This window comes from Tamandua tetradactyla, chromosome 3, assembly GCF_023851605.1.
Source record: "Tamandua tetradactyla isolate mTamTet1 chromosome 3, mTamTet1.pri, whole genome shotgun sequence".
Classification (NCBI taxonomy): domain Eukaryota; kingdom Metazoa; phylum Chordata; class Mammalia; order Pilosa; family Myrmecophagidae; genus Tamandua; species Tamandua tetradactyla.
This window is the reverse complement of record NC_135329.1, coordinates 51,612,353-51,633,010: the sequence shown is the minus strand read 5'-3', so window position 1 is coordinate 51,633,010 and position 20,658 is coordinate 51,612,353. Positions and strand designations below refer to the sequence as shown.

Below are 20,658 nucleotides of genomic sequence, written 5' to 3'. Positions count from 1 at the left end.
CAAACTGTATTTAGCAGTCACAAAATCAGATATGCATCCAGGAAAAATGGAAAAAAGTTATTTCATTAATTTTGTGTATCCTGTCAACTGGGGAATAGTGGCATCAAAAAGACAAAGTACGCACCTGTGGTTAATTCGTTGACTGAACTTATATATGAAAACATATATACACTCATTCACCATTCCTTTTGTTAATTAATCTAATAAACATTAACAGAGCACAGTTTATACAAAGAGCATTCCTACGTAGTCATTAAAGTCTTAGGATCAGGAATCAGACTGCTTTAATGAAATACACTTTCTATGTGTATGGATGTGGGCAAGTTTACCTAATATTTTTGTCTCATGTTAACTCCATCTACATTAGGCAATGGCTAGGTTGCTGGGATTCCTTGTCTTCGGATTATCTAAGACTGTTTTGGATTATCTAAGACTATGAAGACTCCAACAACTGGGCTTTGGATGAAACATGCTTTTTAAATATTGTTTTTATTAAAGAAGTTGTAAGTTTACAGAAAACTCATGCAGAAAATATAAAGTTTCCATATACACCCCCCCCACCTTTATTAATGCCTTCTTAGTTAGTGAGGTTCTTCCATTACAACTGATGAAATACTGTTATCACAATTGCATTATTAACTATAGCACATATTTTACATTAGTATTCACTATTTGTATTGTATGGTCCTATGGTTTTTAGCATGCTTTTAATTATACTCTTGGACTTGCAAGAAATAAGGAGTCATTCCAAGGATCTCCAATGCCTACAGGAGGAAAAAAAAAGAAAGAACCTAGGATATATTTAGATTCTCTCCAGGGAAAAACACTGAGCAATTAGCAACCATTAAAGGAGAACAGGTTGCTCTGAAGGCAAATGTCTGTATCAAAATTCAGAAAGGAAAGCAAAATCTTGGGTCAGTAGATAGATAAAGATGTTGAATTTGGGAATTTTTATTGCGTCTGAGACTATTGAAGTCGGGTAAATTCATGCCATGTCAGCAGCATCTTCTGATGCAAAAAATGTCTTTTGGGAGGAAAGCATTCTCAAATTAAGCCCTTGGAATTTCTAAGATTATTCTCAATCAAATATGAGCTTACAATGAGAGAGCAGCTAACCCACAAAGGAATGAGCAGTAATGGTTGGTGGCACACATTAATTTTCGATCACAGATATTACAGACATGTCAGTTATAAGGTAGAGAATACAAAATAGTTATGTATGAATGTTTAAAATAATAAAAGAGATTCAAAAAAGCAAACAAACAATGAACTATGAATGATTATCATACGCGAACCTTTACCTCCGGTAACAATTGAGTAATTATTACTGAATTTTGCCTCCCACCATGAACAACTATAAAACTGGGAAATATATGTGACTGTTTTTAGGATTTGGGCAACAGGCAACTTTAAAGCAAAGAAATAAATGGGGTAAGTCCTACATTCATTCTGCTTTCTGCCCGGGAACATTTTCTGATCCTGGCATAGAGAGGAGGTGCCTAAGCAAAGCAGAACAGAGAGGTTTCAATTAACTAAAATTTCACAGATCACATTGCAGGGCTGGAATGTGAAGAACAGAGGGAAAAGTTTGTAGATGGCGTTTCCCTGTGGGAACTCATTTAAAGAGTGGTTTGCCTGTCACCAAGAGTTTATTCCATGGTAAGATTAATAAAATAAATAGAGGTCTAATCAAGACTGATCAAAAGGTAGGAAGATGGCAGATTAGGAAGCATCATGATTCAGTCCTTCTCCAAGAACAACTATGAAACCATATGAAACAATTATTTTGAAACTCTGGAGACTAGTAGAACACTGTACAGCATCCAGACAAGAGTAGGAGGAAGAGGCTGATAAATTATGCTAAAGACCAGTAAATTGCTATCTCCACATGGCAATTACTAGCAAATATCCTCCACTCTTGCTTCAAGCCACCATGGGGTCCAGACCCTGGGTAGCTTCCTGATGACAGAAAGGGATACAAAAACTCTCTTCCCAAGACCAGGAGTGGGCATGGCCGATCACTGATTGTGGCTTTTTTTTTGTATGCTATATGGTGGGGGTCACATTTCATTATTTTTCCATGTGACTATCCCATTATTGCTGTACTATCTGTAGATTTTTTTTTTCTGCATGGGATGGAGTGTATGGGCCAGGAATTGAACCTGGGTCTCTCATGGCAGGCAAGAATTCTGCCGTTGAATTACCCTTCACCCCTTCATCATGGTTTTTGATTAGCAATCTTTGATTGCTGGGGGCCCAGCTCTGAGAGCAGCCATTGCACCAACCCATCCCTGACAAAGGCAGTGGTGTAGGAGACTTAAAGGCACTTAGCTTCCTCGAGGCTGTGGAGTTAGTTAAAGGACTGCATATCCTGGGCAGGTCAAGAAAGCTCAGCTTAGGTGATCCTTGAAAGAAGCTCCGGGGACCCTGACTCATCCCCTCTGTAGAGTATTTTGGAGACACTGTGCCCCCTTTGTGGGTCCCTAGCCCTGTTTCAGCCCAGAAAGACTGAACTGGGAAACTCTACTCTTGTATGTCCTTTCTCAGAATTTACCCTCCAGATGGAAACAGCTTGAGACAATGAAGGTGATGTAAGGAACTACAGAAATGGACTGTTTGAAACAAAGGATTGCATGCTTTAAACACCTGTGAGAGGATGGTCTGTCACCTGGGAAATAGAGGGGGCATCCAAACTCCTATAAACAGGGGAACCCCAAAACAACTAACAAGCACAAACCCACAAGACACAGGCCCAGAAAAGTCAAGGAGGACTCTGCCCACTGCAGTCGTCTTGGGCAGACCTTCTGATAGGAGGGCTGAAGCTCAAGAAAATCTCTGTTTTATAACCAGCTGGTCACACACACACACAAAAAAAAACCAAACATCTCCAGGAATTAATTTGTTAATATTTTAAAGTATCAAAATAGTATACACCAAAAGAGTACAAGACAAACAAAGAAACATCCAAAGGAAAACGATAAAAATACAGAAAACACTGATGAGGAAGACCAGAATGTGAGCATACTGAAAAAAGACTTTTAAAAGATCTTCAAAATGTTCAAGGAATATGGACCCTTATAGTAGCCACATTAGGTATGAAGTTGTAGATGTATTTCTGGATTCTGCGACACTGAGCTATACATGTATCAGCTAGCATTTCCCTGCAACTTTGAGTAGCTCTGTGACACCTAGGACCCAGATATGGAGTGCTGCAGCCCGGAAAGTCAGCATATCTATATATAATAACAGCTAACGCAACTGAGAAAGAGATCAGGGCTCAGTTAGAGTTTAAAATGAAGCCAGTCTGACTGGGTCAAAGATAAATTAGAATGCAGGGTAAAAGATGATAGAGTGTGTGCTCTAGACCTTCAGCTACCATATGAGATCAAAGGCAGAGAGGTTTATTATGTTTAGAAACTAAATTTTCTGTAGCACATAATCTAAATCAACCTCTCTGGATAGCTCATTTAAACAATCCAAACTCCTGGAGTCAAGAACAGGCACAAGCCCTTGTAATTCTGTACAGCTTAATATAATACCAGGATATATCTCAGACTGTAGTGGACTGATAATTAATAAGTATGTCCCTTAAGGATCCAAAGGAGGGGAAAAAAATATATATATATACATATATGTGTGTGTGTTTATATATATTTTTGTTTCATATTTACATGTATATATATATGTAAACTATTAAACTCTCCCATCTGGGAAACTCCGGGTACTCTCTCAATGATTGAGGACTTCCAAGAAAATAGGCCAAGCCCTGCATTTTGAGGCTTGCCCTTATGAAACTTATTTCTGTAGGGAAGAAGCTAAGACTACTCATAATAAGGCCTAAGAGTTGCTTTCAGGGAGCCTCTTTGTTGCTCAGATGTGGCCTCTCTCTCTCTCTAAACCCAATTCTGCAAGGAAAATTGTTGCCCTCCCCCCTATTTGGGATAAACCATTCAGGGGTGAAAGTCTCCCTGACAATGTGGGGAGTGACTCCCCGGGACGAGTCTGACCCTGGCACCATGCAATTGACAACACTTTCCTGACCAAAAAGGGGAAAAGAAGTGTAATTAAATAAGACATCAGCGGCCAAGAGATATCAAATGGAGTCAAGAGGCTATTCTGGAGTCTGCTCCTATGCAAGCTTCAGTTAGACAGTACTAATTGTCGTGGTTTGCTAAACCCCAATCAACATCACTCCTGTTGAACACCTAGGGCTTGAACTGAGACTCTATAAAGGTTTCATAAACTAAGTTTGCTTTCCAGGAACATATGTTCCCAGAGGGTTCCTACCTCCAATAAATCCTTGAACTCAGAGGGACCAGCCTCTCCAGGATTTTCAGTTAATTACACCCCTCTATCCTTTAGTTGGACACCCTTTCTCAACTTGAAAAAGTCAGAACAGGCGTTGCCCAAAGATCCATACAGATTGGGAGAAGGATTAAAGAAGAAAGAGAAGGTGTAACAGAGAAAATGGGATTTAACAAATAAGTATGGCTGCTGAATCACTATATTAATATTCCTTCTAGTTCCCAGTGTTTTGGAGCAGCTAGAAGGAAAAATCTGAGATGTTGGAATGGTAACCCTTGCCAAACTCTGGGATTTCTTCTATAACTACTTGTTGAAGTGTGCTTTGAAAATCATTGCTTTTTTCTTTCTTTGTTTTGTATATATGCTGTATTTTACAATAAATTTTTTTTAAAATGCTCAAGGAGATGAAGGACAATGCATAAAAAGGACTAAAGGATATCAGGAAAACAATGAATGAGTCATTAGTAAAGAGATAGACATTTTAAAAAGATACCAAACAGAAATACTAGAGGTTAAGAACACAATAACTGAAATGAAAATTTCCCAGAGGATTTCAAGAGCAGATTGGAGCTGACAGAAGACTGAATCAGTGAATTTGAAGCAAGACAATTGAAATAAATCAGGTTGAGGAACAGAAGGTAAAAGGAATTAGAGAAAGCAAAAACCAAAAACACCTCTGGGATACTATCAAGTGTATGAATATATACATTATGAGTTCTGAAGAAGAAGAAGGAGATAAAGGGGCAAAAGGAATATTCAAAAAAAAAAAATGACAAAGAGCTTCCCAAACTTAGCAAAAGATAAGAATATGCATATCCCAAAATCCCAGGGAACATGAAACAGGATAAATTTGAAGAAAAATATGCTCCATCATATATTGATCAAATTATTCAATGCAAATGAGGAGATCTGAAAGTAGCAAGAAACATGCAACATGTTATGGAAGAAAAGTTCCAATTTGATTGAGTGCCAATTTCTCATCAGGAACCCTGGAGGGAAAAAAATATTGGGTTGGAATACTTAAAGTGCTGAAAGAGAACAACTGCCAGCCAAGAATTTTCTAACTAGTGCTGACATTCTTCCAAAAATGAGGAAAGATTAAGGCATTCCCAGATAAACAAAAGCTGGGAGAGTTCATCACCTGAGAGAGGTCAGTGTCTTGAAGGTTTTGTGCCTCCTGAGTTAGGTTCTCTTGTACTATCCAAAATGAAGGCAGTTTTCTAAACTCTCCTTGGTCATCAGCTTCTCTTGTCACTGGATGTGTTGACACAGTGGCTGAATAATGAAGGTGATATCATGTGGGTTCTGGGGTTTCAGTGGTTGAGAAGCTTGACTGCTGAGACCTTTTCCAACCCTAAGACAAAGCTTGGTATAGGTACAGAAAGGAAAAGGACATTCAACAGAGAAGGGAACTCAGAAGTCCTGAGAAACCTTTGTGACCTCATAGTTTCGACTCCAGTGGCCCTTGGTTATAGAGTGTTGGAGTTGACTCAGCTGTGTCAGTTCAGGGCCACCTGGGGACTTTCAGAATTAAGGCTAAGATCACTCCAAGCAGAAAGTCCAAGAGAGATTAGTTTTGAGGAGATCAAGGTCAAAGTGGCTTCAGGGTTATATAGAATTCAGATTCTCTAATGAATCCATCTAGTCTAAAGTTACCTTTCCTAAAGTGTGCAGAGTGAAAGACCAGCTCCAAGTAAAGGCTGCCTAGGAAAATTGGTGCCTCTCTAAGAATACTCTCACTCTGAGTAGCTAATCTTTGTCCAGGTTTGGATTACCTAGGATGGAAGATCAAAGGAGTCATCTTTCATAGGGTCAGGACTTCTTGGCATCTTTAATCAGCTAATGTATATGATGAATATTGAAGTGAAAGATATTGAAGCAGATAGAATGTGCCCAAACTGATTTTCAAAACATATATTTATTTGTTTAAAGGTATTAGTCTTATTTCTGCAGTAAATGGATACCTTTGTATGTAGAAAGAAATTTGTAGCTTGAAATATCTCTTATTGTGAATTCACTCATGTAATGGGCCCTTCATGTTATAGGGCCTTTTCAAACAGCAACAACTGTAACCTATCCTTACATGAGTAGAAATAGAAAAGAAAAAATTCTCTCATGAAATTCACATTTAAATAAATAAATAAATCCTGTTTTAGGGATTATAATTCTACCAAGCATCCATTTGAGCAACTGTAAAATCATTTAACTACAATGAAATTAAAAGAGAAAAAATTCAAAATTACTTTAGCATACTAAAATTTGTTATGTTTCTATATCAGTTGAAGATATTGTTAAATAGCAATAACAAAAATATTATACTTACATTCTGGAAATAAAATAGGATGGAGGCAATGTACTATAATGCAGATTTAGATAATGTTCATTTATTAAAATCGCTATCCTAAAATTAGAATCCAATCAAGTATCTTTTTCGAGGTGTTATATGATCACTTAAATTGTAAGAGTTAAAATTGGTAGATCTGAGTCTCTGGGGGTTAGGAGTGTGTTGGAGCTCATAGCATAGGGTTTGTGTTATATTTGCTATGGTTGTAAGTTTGAAAGTATTTTGAAATGAAAAGTTAAAAAGAAGCATTAAACTAAATTGTCAATACATTAAGGCAAGGACTTTTCTAAGTTATGCATGCATTCAATAGGCATTTGATCACTTTCTCATTTCAGCTGGGCTAGCACAGTTCCTGTCTTTAAAGAGTTTATAATAGAGAAGGTGAATATAAACAAATTGTAAACAGCTATAATAAATTAAGATAAGAAAAAATGCTGTAATTATATTACCTACAAATAGAATGAATGGAAGCAATTAATTTACAAGTCATGTTTACATAATCTACAGTAAAATACCTAACAATTACAATTGTATGAATTCTTCATTTAAACCTCTGCATAATCACTTTGCAATAAAACTAAAGAAAATTCAAAATTTATTTCAGTAGATAAAAGAAAAAAAAAGTGTTTGCTATTGTTCCGGATCTTCAAAAGTCAGCTTATTGGAAGGTGGGATCAAATTGAAGATGATTAAATTCTGTTTTCAGATTGCATGAACGACACTTGGTGTAGAGGCATTTCTTGTGGCCAGGGAAAACTGTGCCGAGCTAAGCCAGTCCCTTAGTGGAGAATATTCCTAGAGACACTAATTCTCAGTTTCTGGAATAAGAGAAGGACAGAGTCCTCTTCTGAGAATCTGTTCCCTGAGGTCCCACTGGAACATATGACAAGGGGATGACATGGAAGACCAGAACCTGGGCCAGTGGCACTCTGGTCGGTGGAAGGGTTGAAGTAAAGAAGGTCCTGAGCTTCTGCCAGCACAAGAAGTGCCAGGATCAACCCTCACTTGCTCTGGTGGAAAAATTGCTGTGTCAGGATGGAGGTGACTTTATGGGCAATGCTGGGTGAATGACGTCTCATCCATACTGTGGGCAGGACGCCAGATACCTTCACTAATTCTTTCTTGGAGATCTAGTGACTCTAGTGAGTATTCCCTGGTGGTTCTCTCAAGCCACTGCCAAATACCCAATTTGTATCACAAAGGACATATGGACACTCTTTGAAACTTAAATTCTTTCTCAATTTTTTGTTTGATGCATGTATTTTCTTTTCTTAAGTTATGGGGCTATCTCTCAGTCAACAGAGCTCTCAATCCATTATCTTAACCTTTTTTCTCATGGGAAATAAGCTGGCTTTCATAATAGCCAGTGATTCTTGCATTATTTTGAAAGATTTTTGGCTTGTACTTTATAGATTTATAGCTGTTTGCATGCATTACTGATTTTATCATCTACTCTGATAAACCCCTCTATCTTTATAGTATAAATCCTCCCTGAATTGAATATTTGGTAAAAATTCATTTCTTTCCCTTAATGTGCTTCAGAGAAGACTGGAAGTTTTCACCAAAACTGTAGCTTCTCCTTTTCTTACCAAATATATATATTTTTTCTGACAACAATGAAGTGTTCTTAATTTGAGGACTTTTCTTATGGCCTTTAAGTGCATTGATTATTTTATCTACTTCTGTTAAACTAGCATACATTTGGTTACTTTCTTTTTCAAGAATGAATAAAATCTCTTTTTGAAGACATTTTAAATAAATATTTAATTTGCTACATCAGTCAGTTTATATGAAAATTCCTTTGATTCAGCTTCTAGTAAGTTTTTAATTTCTTTTTTGTCCTTCATGCAAAAACATTTTTTAATTTGTACATTATCATCGTACACTCTAGGCATTCCTAGATTTTACCATCTCAGTCTTTATCATCTATCTTTCCTTCTGATTTCATTTGTGCCCCCAGCCCTCCTCCCTCTATCATTCTCACATTCAGCTTCATTCAGTGTACTAACATTATTGTATTACAGTTAGGTAGCATTGTGCTATCCATTTCTGAATTTTTACAATCAGTCCTGTTGCACAGTCTGTATCCCTTCAGCTCCCGTTACCCAATATCTACCGTATTTCTATTTCCCGATGGTCTCTGTTCTTGGCTGAAATTCTCCAAGTTCATTCACTAATGTTAATTCATATCAGTGAGACCATAGAATATTTGTCCTTTTGTTTCTGGCTAATCTCACCCAGCATAATGTCCTCAAGATTCACCAACGTTGTTACATACTTCATAACTTTATTCAGTCTTACAGGTGTATAATATTCTATCATATGTATATACACAGCTTGTTTAGCCACTCATCTGTTGGTGGACATTTGGGTTGTTTCCATCTCTTGGCAATTGTAAATAATGCTGCTATAAACATTGGTGGACAAATGTCCGTTTGTGTCCTTGCCCTCATGTCCTCTGAGTAGATACCTAGCAATGGTATTGACGGATCATATGGCAATTCTATACTTAGCTTCCTGAGGTACCGCCAAACTGCCCTCCACAGTGGTTGTACCATTTTACATTCCCACCAACAGTGGAGAAGTATGCCTCTTTCTCCACATCCTCTCCAGCACTTGTCGTTTTCTGGTTTATTGATAATGGCCATTCTAGTGGGTGTGTGATGATATCTCATGGTTTTGATTTGCATTTTCCTAAGAGCCAGGGAAGTTGAGAATCTTTTCATGTGCCTTTTGGTCATTTGTATTTCCTCTTCTGAAAAATGTCTGTTCATGTCTTTTGCCCATTTTGTAATTAGGTTGTTTGTCTCTTTGTCGTTAAGTTGAACAATCTCTTTATAAATTCTGGATACTAGACTTTTATCTGGTACATCATTTCCAAATGTTGTCTCCCATTATGTAGGCTGTCTTTTTACTTTCTTGACAAAGTTCTTTGATGCATAAAAGAGTTTAATTTTGAGGAGTTTCCATTTCTTTCTTTCTTTCTTCAATGCTTGTGCTTTGGGTGTAAGATCTAGGAAACTACCTCCTATTATAAGATTTATAAGATATTTGCCTACATTTTCTTCTTAAAGTTTTATGGTTTTAGATCTAATGTTTAGGTCTTTGATTCATTTTGAGTTAATTTTTGTATAGGATGTGAGATATGGATCCTCTTTCATTCTTTTACATGTGGATAGCAGGGTCTCTAGGCATTATTTATTGAATAGACTGTTCTGTCCTAGGTGAGTTTGGCTTGACTGCCTTATCAAAGATCAATTGTCCACAGATGAGAAGGTCTACATCTGAACAATCTATTCAATTCCATTGGTCAGTGTATCTATTTTTATGCCAGTACTGTGCTGTTTTGACTACTGCAGGTTCGTAATACACCTTAAAGTCAAGTAATATGAGTCTTTAGTTTCTGGAACATTTGTTATGCCTATTTCCATGTTCTCACACTCCATGTTGTTTTCCAAGAACAGCTGACCAAATTCTCATCTTTCTCAAGTAGCCACCCAGATGATCCATCTAACTTTCTTTAGAGTTTTAAAACACATTTTAGGAATAATAACTTTCTTATGAAAGTGCTTTCCTGAACATCGGAATTTTTCTTGATATATCCTGTAGTGCTGTCTGAATTTGTTCTGCATCCATGTGATGGATTTTGAAGAATGATTCAATTGCAGCCACACTAAGTTAAATATATTCAGTACATTTTGTATGGTTTGGTACTTTCTTGTCAAGTCAGTTAGCACAACTTATTCTAAAAGTTAAAATTTGCCTCTTTCAGTCCTTTAGAGACCATTTTAAGCTAAAATAAAGGGTTGGACATTTTTAGCTTTTTATTGATCATATCAAATTTTCATATTTCTGATAATTTGTTCTTCAGTCTACCTGTACTGAATTTGGTGTAAGGCCTCCAAATATATTTTCAATAAAGACTGAGTTTCTTAAAAATTTGTTGTCTTTCTTTCAGAAGGGTAGAGTCTTTAGTGTCCAGTTTAGCTCTACTTGAGTAAATTAAGCTCTTAATTTTTAAAGATATACTTTGACTATCAACCCCACCATCTCCCATAACATTCTTTGGGGATGTGGGCATGTTTTAAGGTACACTGGCAGTGCTGCCACCACCTGGTGCTGCAATTCCTGGAACTAAAGTCCACTGCTCAGTCATTTTTGGTCATCAGGGCCTTGTCAGCCACCGCAGCATATAGGGAAGACTAGAAAGTACTCCACCTGGAACCAAACCAGTACCTGGAACCTGGCAAGACCAAAGTGGAGGTAGAGGAGAGAGGCAAGTACAGTAGATCATGGTTATTGATCGTTCTTGTGAATAATCTTTTCATTTGGGGGCTCCAGACAACTCACCTTACTTTGTAGGTCACAGAAAACTTCCAGCTCTCAGCCTTCTCTGTCGTTTGTGTCTGGATGACCTTGAATATGTATGAAGAGAGATGTGCAAGGAAGTATGGAAGGGTTACAAAGAGTTCCAACTTAATCACTAACTTTACCATTAAAAACCAAAGAAGGAGGTGTGCCATGGTGGCTCAGCAGATAAAGTTCTAGACTGCCATGCCAGAGACTTGGGTTCGAGTCCCAGTGCCTGCCTATGCAAAAACAAACAAACAAACAAACAAACAAAAAACTAAGGAAGAAGAACAGGAAAGAGTCCCCAAAAGCCAAAATTGGAACAATTTTGACAACAAAATACTAATGTAGAATCAGATTGTAAAGGAAATTATAAATTAAATATGCCTGGGTACATACTAATGTAGATATGTGATTGAAGATGTAAAAAAAAGGGAGAAGAGACAAATCTCCAAGGAATCTCAAATATTATATGGATCAGGGTAGCTTCCTGTGAAGTTACAAAGGGTCCTGTGCTTAGAAGGGTCTCTTGCATGGCTTAATGTTCTTCTGTCTCTGTCCTGAAATTGTTAATAATTTTGAACAAGCTACACCTCATTTTCATTTTGCAATGGGTTCCACAAATTATGTAGCCTGGTTGGAGAACCTATAAAAAGTTGGATTTCTGGGCCCACATGCAAAGATTCTATTTTACTAGGTCTGGGATAGGGACTGAAAACTTGGGTCTCCAAAAAGTTCCCAGGTAGTATTGCTGTTGCAAGCCCAGCAACAAGACTAGAGTACAATTCCCAAGGAAGCCCTTTGAGAAGAAGATCTGAGGACAAAAGAGAGTATATAAGAAAAGATCATCTGCAGTGAAAATATGCTTGAAACAAAGAAAGAAAATATAATATGATAAAAATAATTTTATGGTCAAAAACAATAAAAATACAGATGTTAGTCATGAAGAAGATCATAGAAATCAGACTGCTATAGGTTTGTTTTTAGGTTATTAAAATTAGATTATGTAAAGTAGAATATATGAATTTTCAAGAGTAACACTAGAAAATAGTCAAATGTCAAGAGTGAACCACTAGAAAAAAATAGATATGGAGTATTTAAATAACAAACAGGTACAATAAAATAAGATAATAACAACAACAAAGCAAAACAAAATAAACATAATTTGTAAAAAGTAATATAATAGAAAAATGGTAGAAATAGTAAAAGTGAAGAGGATAGAAACAAATTCAAATTTATCAGTGTGTACAGTTTTCTCATAAATATAAATTTACTAAACCTGCTTGCTAAAATACATGCTCAGATTTCAAATTTAAAGAGCAGCCCAGTTGCATGTGTTTATAAGAGAAACAAAACATAATGATAAGGAACATTTAAAAGAAAAAGAATGAAAAATGCTGTATCGGAAAGGTAAAAACAAAATAAAGCTGAGTAATTGTATGAATATTAGATCAAATAAACCTTATGACAAAAAAAGTCGCTAATGTATAATGTAGCAAGTGACTATATAGGAATAAAGGATTCATTTAATTAGGAAAATATAATAATCCTAAATTTGACTTTCCTTACAGAAAGTATCAAATATAAAAGTTTTAAAATATAGCTGGATAGAACTTCAATAAATATTTGACATACACGGAATCCTTTCTGAAGATTTTGCATGCCTAGGTAATTTATCAGCAAGCCAAGCAGGCAGAAAAAATTAATAATATTAAAGAAAATATGAACAATGCAATTATCAAGCCCGGCTTAATGAACATATGTAGAAATCTACATTCCAAAATAGAGCACATGGAACAAATACTGCTTTGGGGTACATACAACCATAAAAATATATATATTTTAAATCTAAGAGAATGAAAATACAAAATTCAGGACATAGTTTACCTCTGGAAGAAGGCAGTGTCATTGAAATGGGGGAGCACATGAATAAATGCACAAGTACTGATTTTGTTCTAGTTTTCAATTTTTATGGTGGGTTTGAGTTTTTTAATTATAATATTTCATAATTAATAAATGCTATATATCCTATTTTATGTGTCACATTTGGAAAATAAAGAGCAGAAAATATGCTGACATTATTACTATGAAATAATTCTTGGAGAGGACATAGCTTTTATCTAATATATAGTAAGTATTTCACAGATGCCAACTGTATATATTTAGCTACCAAAATACAAAGACAAACAGTAATAAGTTGTCCTTGCTTTCAGAAACACATATAATTAAGGAATTTGAACCTGCAAGCAATACTGAAATCAAATGGATAAAACTGATTTCAGTTATGTTTTCTAATGCCTACTGTCCCTTGTGTGGTCACAGCTCTCTTTATTTAGACTATGTACTTGTTTTATCTTTTCATCACATGGAACATGCGAACTCACTTAAACCAGCTCTAAAAATAGGGTGATTTGAATTGAAAATTGAATGGCTACCAGTGAGGACATGTGTGAATGCAAACGACAAGTTTATCAGGATCTGAGGTAGCCTGCAGGCACAGGTTACTCAAATGGTTTTCTCAGTCTTCTCATGGTGAGGTAGCCGGCTACCCAGATTGATCCAAATAAGTCTTATCTCCTGGTCTTTCTGTCTTTCATATGCCTCTCTCATGCTGCTTAGAGCTAAGCTGTGCAATCAAAACGATATGGTAGAAATGATGGAGTATGGCTTCTGAGGCCAGGTCATAGAAGAAACTGTGGCTTCTGCCTTGCGCTCTCTTGGATTACTCCCTCTGGGGTAAGTCAGTTGTCACATCATGAGGACACTCAATAGCCTTATGGAGAGGCCCATGTGATGAGGAACTGCGGTCTTCTGCCAGCAATCAGAACCAACTTGCCAGCCACATAAATGAGCCCTCTTGCAAGCAGATCTTTGCAAGCCAAGCTTTCTGATGAGTGAAGTGTGGGCAACATTTTAACTTGAGTTTGTTGACAGACCCTGAGCCAGAACCACCATGCTAAGTCACTTCCAAATTCCTGAGCCATAGAAACTATGTAAAATAATGAATGTATGTTGTTGTTTCAAGTCACTAAAGGTTGGGGTAACTTATGATGAAGCAATAGATAATTAATAGACCTGGTATCTCACTTCTTTCTATATAGGTCTCTTGCATTTTTATATTACTTCTTGGTTGAACTTAGGAAAAAGATTGGAGGACTTAGCTGATATCTAATGGCCACTGTTGTAGTTTGCTAGCTGCTGGAATGCAACACACAAGAGATGGATTGGCTTTTAATAAAAGCGGATTTATTTCATTAGTTCTTCAGAGGAAAGGCAAATAACTTTCATCTGAGGTTCTTTCTTATGTGGGAAGGCACAGGGCGATCTCTGTTAGCCTTCTCTCCAGGCCTCTGGGTTCCAACAACTTTTCCTGGGGTGATTTCTTTCTGCATTTCCAAAGGCCTGGGCTGAGCTGTGAGTGCTGAGATGAGGCATGCTGAGCTGCTTGGGCTGTGCTACATTGAGCTCTCTCATTTAAGCACCAGCCAATTAAATCAAACATCATTCATTGCAGCAGGCACGCCTCCTAGACGATGGCAGATATAATCAGCAACAAATGAGGTTCACATGCCATTGGCTCATGTCTGCAGCAATACATCTAGGCACCTTCACCTGGCCTAGCTGACAACTGAATCTAATTACCACAGCCACTGTTCTAGTTTTCTAGCTGCCAAAATGCACTATAGCAAAAATGGAATGACTTTTAATGAGGGAAATTTAATAAGTTGCTAGTTTACAATTCTAAGACCATGGAAATGTCCCAATTAAAGCAAGTCTATAAAAATGTCCCAATTAAAGCACCAACAAGGGGTTACTTTCACTCAAAAAAGGCCGATGATTTCAGGATTTCTCTTTCAACTGTATAGGCAATGGTGAACATGGTGATGTCTGCTAGCTTTCTCTCCAGGCTTCTTGTTTCATGAAGCTACCTTAGGGGCATTTTCCTTCTTCATCTCCAAAGATCTCTGGCTGCATGGACTCTGTGGCTCTGACTCTCCCGTGGCCTTCTCTCGTTCTATCCTTCTTTCTAAAATACTTCCTCTTTTTAGGATTCCAGTAAACTAATCAAGATCAACCTGGAATAGGTGGAGTCACATCTCCATCTAATCAAAAACTTAATACCCACATTTGACTATTAACAGGTTATCCATGGAGATAATCTAATAAAAAATTCAAACCCTTATTATTGAATAAGGATTAAAAGAAATGGTTGCTCCCACAAGATTGGATCAGGATTAAAACACGGCTTTTCTAGGACATAAAGTCCTTTGAAATTAGCACAGTCACTCTTTGATTGAGCTGTTCCTATGAGTCCATCCCATATCGAGCCAGCTGAGGGGGGAATGAGACAATCCATGGCTAAGAAATTTTTATTACTGTTCATCTATGAGAAGGGTGCTGTATAAGATCGTTTCTACCAGCAGAAAGTATAAGGTGGCAGGCACTCTAATGCTAAGTTCAGTATTTGAATCCATCCAAGTGTCCTCACATAAAACAAAACAAAATAAAACAAACAACCACAAAACATAAAGGTAACCTCAACCCAAGGGAATTTTTGATGGTCAATCATTTGCAGGTTAACTTGAATATATCTTTTTTTTTTTTCCAACAGAGTTTAATTTTCAGCTTTTTCTCAGCTTGGGTCATAAATTGTTTTCTTGATCCCATCTTAAGAAACTTCAAATATTAATGGAAATGTGATGCGTCCTATACAAGATTTTGATATAGTGTAAAAAATGTGGGCCTTCCTTTAGAATCTTGGCCCTATAACCTGGTGGCATTTGTCAAGTTACGTAACGTGTCATGACCTCAATTTTTCACATCTCTAAAACAGGGATGAGAAAATATTTCCTTTACTGTTATAAGGAGGATTGGCATAAAAAAAAATCTGATAAACCAAACCAAACCAAACTAAAAACTAGCAGCATCCTGCATATAAAATATTTTCAATAAAGTTTCCTTTATTTCAATCGATTAAATATTTATCTAATATCTAATGAAGTTAAGGGCTGTTATACCTAAAAAGAAAATAGGGTGACAGTAACTTCCCTCAAGGTGTTCATACTCTACTTAAGAGTTAGTAAAAAAAAAGTTTATGCACAAAATAATGCTTATGTACAATGAAAGGAAATATTACAGTATACCAAAGGAATCTTTAGTGGAGGGGGCTGGGAGCAACTGGGGAAGCAGATAATTCCCGAGGTAGATAAATGAGTAGGTGTTTGCCCAGCAGACAAGTTTGTGTGAGTGGCAGAAATAAGGAATGTGCTGAGGGAGAGAGTGCTGCCTTTGTGGTTGAGCAGAGAAGGGATGTGTGAAAGAGGCTGGAGGTCAGACAAGGTCAGTCGGGACCAAATCACGAAGGACCTTGTGACCATGTGTGGCTCGCTCAGGATTTTGGACTTTCGTTATGACCATGAGGAAGGAAACTTTGCAAGAATTTAAACAAGAGAAAGATGTGATTAAGTTTGATATTTTAGGAATCTGTCAGCAAATTGAAAAATGAGTTTAATGATATTGGGTAAAAAGTTGATGCTTTCACACTGGTCAGATGGGCAGACATCTAAAGAGATGTCAACCCACTCCAGTACAGGTGATGGGGTGGCCAGCAAAACCAGGACCCACACAGGTTCTGATGAAAGAAGTTTTGTTCACATAGAGAAGAGACAGAGCGAAGTCAGGTTCTCATGTGGGTGCTGTCTCCCTATGGGCAGTGGGTCTCAATCAGTGGTCAAAGCAGACCTTGTCTGTATAGTACCCTTTTTTTGTGTTTGTGCGCTGAAGTGGGGAAACCCTTCTTCCTCCCTGCCAGGAACAGATATCCTAAAACACGGTGTGAGTTGGGATGTGAGTTGGACTAGGGTTTGAGTTGGAGACCCCAAAACATGCCCACAGAGTCAGACTGTCTCCAGTGAATGTGTTAGGGACAAAAGATGAAAGGACATGCCAGCATTGCTCTTATCTGCTAGAGACTGTGTTATCCCACCAGGCCAGCACACCTGGTCCTGAGCATAGAATGTACTTGTGGGTCTCAGGGAAAGGCAGAGGGGTGTGCTAGGACTGCCCTCCACCACACTCCATCTACAGGGTAATTGTAGTAATCCCTGAGGAGAGGCATGGCCTGAATTGCGGGAGTGGGTGTGTAAGGGCGGAGCAGGAGAAAACCAGATGTGTTAATAAGGAAGTGAGATGCAAGAGACTCAGAGTCTGGTGTCTATGAGGGAAAAGGCAGGTTGGTGCCTCTGTGTTTAGTTTAGGCATTTGAGTGGATGATGGGTTACTACACCAAGAGGGACCTCTAGGAAGCTGGGTTTTGCTGGAGGTGGAACATAAACTCCATGTTAAGCCTGCAAAGTGGAGGAGCTCTCCAGGAGGCTGCCTGGAGTGTGGAAGGAAGCTAAGGGGCACTCTGGGCAGTAGGGTACCACATAACAAGAAAACTTTTCCTTCTTAAATCTGGGAGGGAATTACCGAAGAAAGCTAGGAAAAGCATGGTAGGTAGAATGAGGCAAAGGGCAGCTGTGATCAACTGCAAACTGGAAGATCCCATTCCTGCCTCTGCCTATTCCTCTCACCCATATCCAGGGGTCTTTTGTTTCTTTTTTTTTAATAGTTGTGTTTGGTGTTTTAACAGACTGGCTTTCTTATGAAGCTACATATTTTAAATAATTTTGCACCTCAGGTTAATATTTCTGAAACAGCATCTAGTTATTAAAAGAAAAAGGGAGAGGCAGATTTCCCATTTAAGAACAGACATTCATTTGGAAATAAGAATGCTCCTCATGTTTTGCTGATTGACTTGTGTTTATAAAATTTGAACTAGTTCAACAAAGGATCCAAGCCACTGAAATATCAAAATACATCCAGTCAAATCGAACAAAGAAAACAAATGAATCATTAAACCAAAGGAGGATTATCGGCATAATAGAGTGAATTAAAGAGACTACAGTGATTTAAATCAACACCTGAAGATAAAAGCTCAAAGCACTTAAATAACAATGCTCATTAATGTGATAAATAGACTCCAATTTATGAGAGGCCAATGTTTTAACTCTCTTGGAAACAATCCCCTCCTAATTTTAAATCATCCAAAACACTTTCATACTTGATTGCTCAATAAACAGTACTGAGACTGGAATAAAATTCTGATTAAGAAAAGAATTTCCTCTGGCCAAACGGAGGTGAGCTTATTCTGAGACTATGGTTGATTTTATGACTCATGGATGAGGGAAATAAAGGAAACCTAATGTCTAAAAAATATGTGCCCATTAAGTGTTTTAAGTACATTTCCTTTAATTCTCACCACTTCATGGATAGAAAGTTACAACCTTTTTTTCCGAAGAAGTATATAGAGGTTCAAACGAGTTAAGTAAGAAACAAACAAAGGAAAAAACCAGGACTAGAAGAAGATACAGGGTTCTTCTGCCCAAGCTCTTTACAGGTTTGTTGAGTTTTCTAACACCAAAGATGACCCCGTTCAGAATCAAGTTTGCCAGCAGGATTCTTTTGGTGAATGAGTGATAAATGTTGGCTTCCAGCGAATTGGGTAAGGGGCAGTCTTAGAAGTGTTCTGCTGAGGTTAAATTGTCAGAGAGCATAGGGTCAATGCTGATTTTAAACGTATGAATTCCATTTTTGCTCATCTTTAATGCAAAGCGACAGAGGCGCTGGTATCTTAATACCTCCTGGCATTTGCCCAGGGGTCAGCCATCCACCCTGGACACTGTGGTGCCCCCCCCAGGCTGTTCCCAGGCCAAGTGGCAGAGCTTCCTTCTGTCTCAAATGCAACCCCCGCGGCTGTATGTCGCCCTTGCCTGTGCCCGGCGTGTCTGGCACTTGTGCTTCCCCACACCCACAGCTCTGTCTAGGAAGCCTGCCTATGAAAATTTCATGCCTCCAGGTGTTGCATGGATTATTCATGAAGTCTTTGGAACCGTCACCATGGGAGCCAATTGGCTGCAGCAGTTTTAGCATATTAATGACCCGCCCTGATTTAGAGCTGGGTGAGGGTGCCACCTGGATTGTCAGTCACTGGCTTGGATCAGCTTTTCCATTTGCAAAATATGTTGTTGGTGATTTCTTTCCAGACTCGCCCAGGAGTGATAGTTACCTAATTACCGAAGCCAAGTAAGCCTGAGGCCTCTTGGAGTCTCAAAGGCCTCCAGCCTCCCTGGATGGCTTTTCAGGATGGGTCAATCTCAGGTCACAGTCCTCCTTCCTCCCTCCCTCTCACCACATACTCGGTTCCCTGGGACTTTACATCAGAATGACTGAGTAACCCACACTAGACCCAGCTGGGCTGCTTCTTTGCAGTGGCAGGCAGAGTTGACAGGAGATGCTGTATACATGCTGGGGCTAGAGGTGAAAGACATCCCTTTAAAGGCTTCTAACCACACCTTCCAATCAGGTCCTGGAAAACTGAATACTAATGGATGTCAGTGATGATTAAGAAAGGAAGGAGAAACTGCCCAGCCGACCACAGACCATCTCTTAGCCCAGTGGGGATGACTGAGAAATGCACAGCTAATTTCCACATCAGGCACACAGGAATGCTTGCCACCAGGTAGGAGCCTTGAGCAGCCCTGGAGCCTAGGGGAGGGAGAGAGAAGTCTGCCTAGAGGTCAAGGCAGGCTGAAACAGCATTAGGAGACACAGAATTTAGATGCTTCCAGAAAAAAGAAAATGGACATACTGAGCCAAGGAAAGAATGGCTGCAGAAGCGCACAGCGAAAACATCACCCTAGGGTGTGGATAAGGGACACCAGTGCTATGTGTTGCAAAGTTGGGAGGGACAGGCTGGGATTGGAGGTAGCATATCTGGATCTTTCTTAAGGCTTTGAGTAACATGCCACAGTAGTTGAGTGTTTTCCAGCGGTTTGTAAGGGAATGTCATAACTTTTTTCTAATGCAATTTTATTGATATATATTGACACACTATACAATCTATTCAAAATAAACAATCAATGGCTCACAGTGTCATCACATTGTTAGAATCTTTTGAAGGTGACATGTTTAGATTTGCATTTCAAGAACATAAGGGAAATGGAATGAAGGCTGGAGAGCCTGCTCCAGAGAGGTAAGTGGCATGAGCTACCCTTTCATTTAGCAAGTACACCAAAACCAGCATGATGCTTTTTCCACCATATTAGAAGTTCTAGACTTTTCTGTAGGCATTGCATAAAGGAGAAGGTAGATTGAGGCAGTTCATTCTCTTTGCCATTCTGTAGTGTACAAAGCCCATTAGGGTATTGGATTATGATATGGCTATTGCTTAATTAGGTTTCAGAATGACTGAAAATGCTATGATGACAACAGAATTGGGCAATACAAAGAAACAGGCAAACATGAACCCCACCCCACTTGCTAGGAATATAATAAAGAAGCCCACGTGAGACTTCCATGTGCCCAGCATTAGCAGTTCCCTTTGATAAGGTGCTCAGATACAGGCAAATTGTGATGCAGGCTGTAGTCAGACAGGGAAGAAGAGACCTTTCTTTTCAAAAGCCTGTTGAAACCACTGATAACCTTGCAAATCCAAAGGGAACATTTAGTGGAGGAAGAGGAGAGTTAGGACAGCACTGGCACTGGTTTAACCAGCCCATCATTTAAAAATATTGTACAGCAAATGCAAATATATTGTTGTGTATATATGTGTAAAT

General features: G+C 38.3%; 1 long non-coding RNA gene across 1 annotated transcript in view; it reads right to left on the bottom strand.

Moving 5' to 3' along the window:
• LOC143676076 (uncharacterized) overlaps positions 1-5,705 on the bottom strand; it is a 34,431-nt gene extending 28,726 nt beyond the window's left edge. Inside the window, exon 1 of the long non-coding RNA XR_013171795.1 lies at positions 5,447-5,705. This is a non-coding gene — a long non-coding RNA (uncharacterized LOC143676076). The remainder of the gene's footprint in view (positions 1-5,446) is intronic.
• Between the last annotated feature and the right edge of the window lie 14,953 nt (positions 5,706-20,658).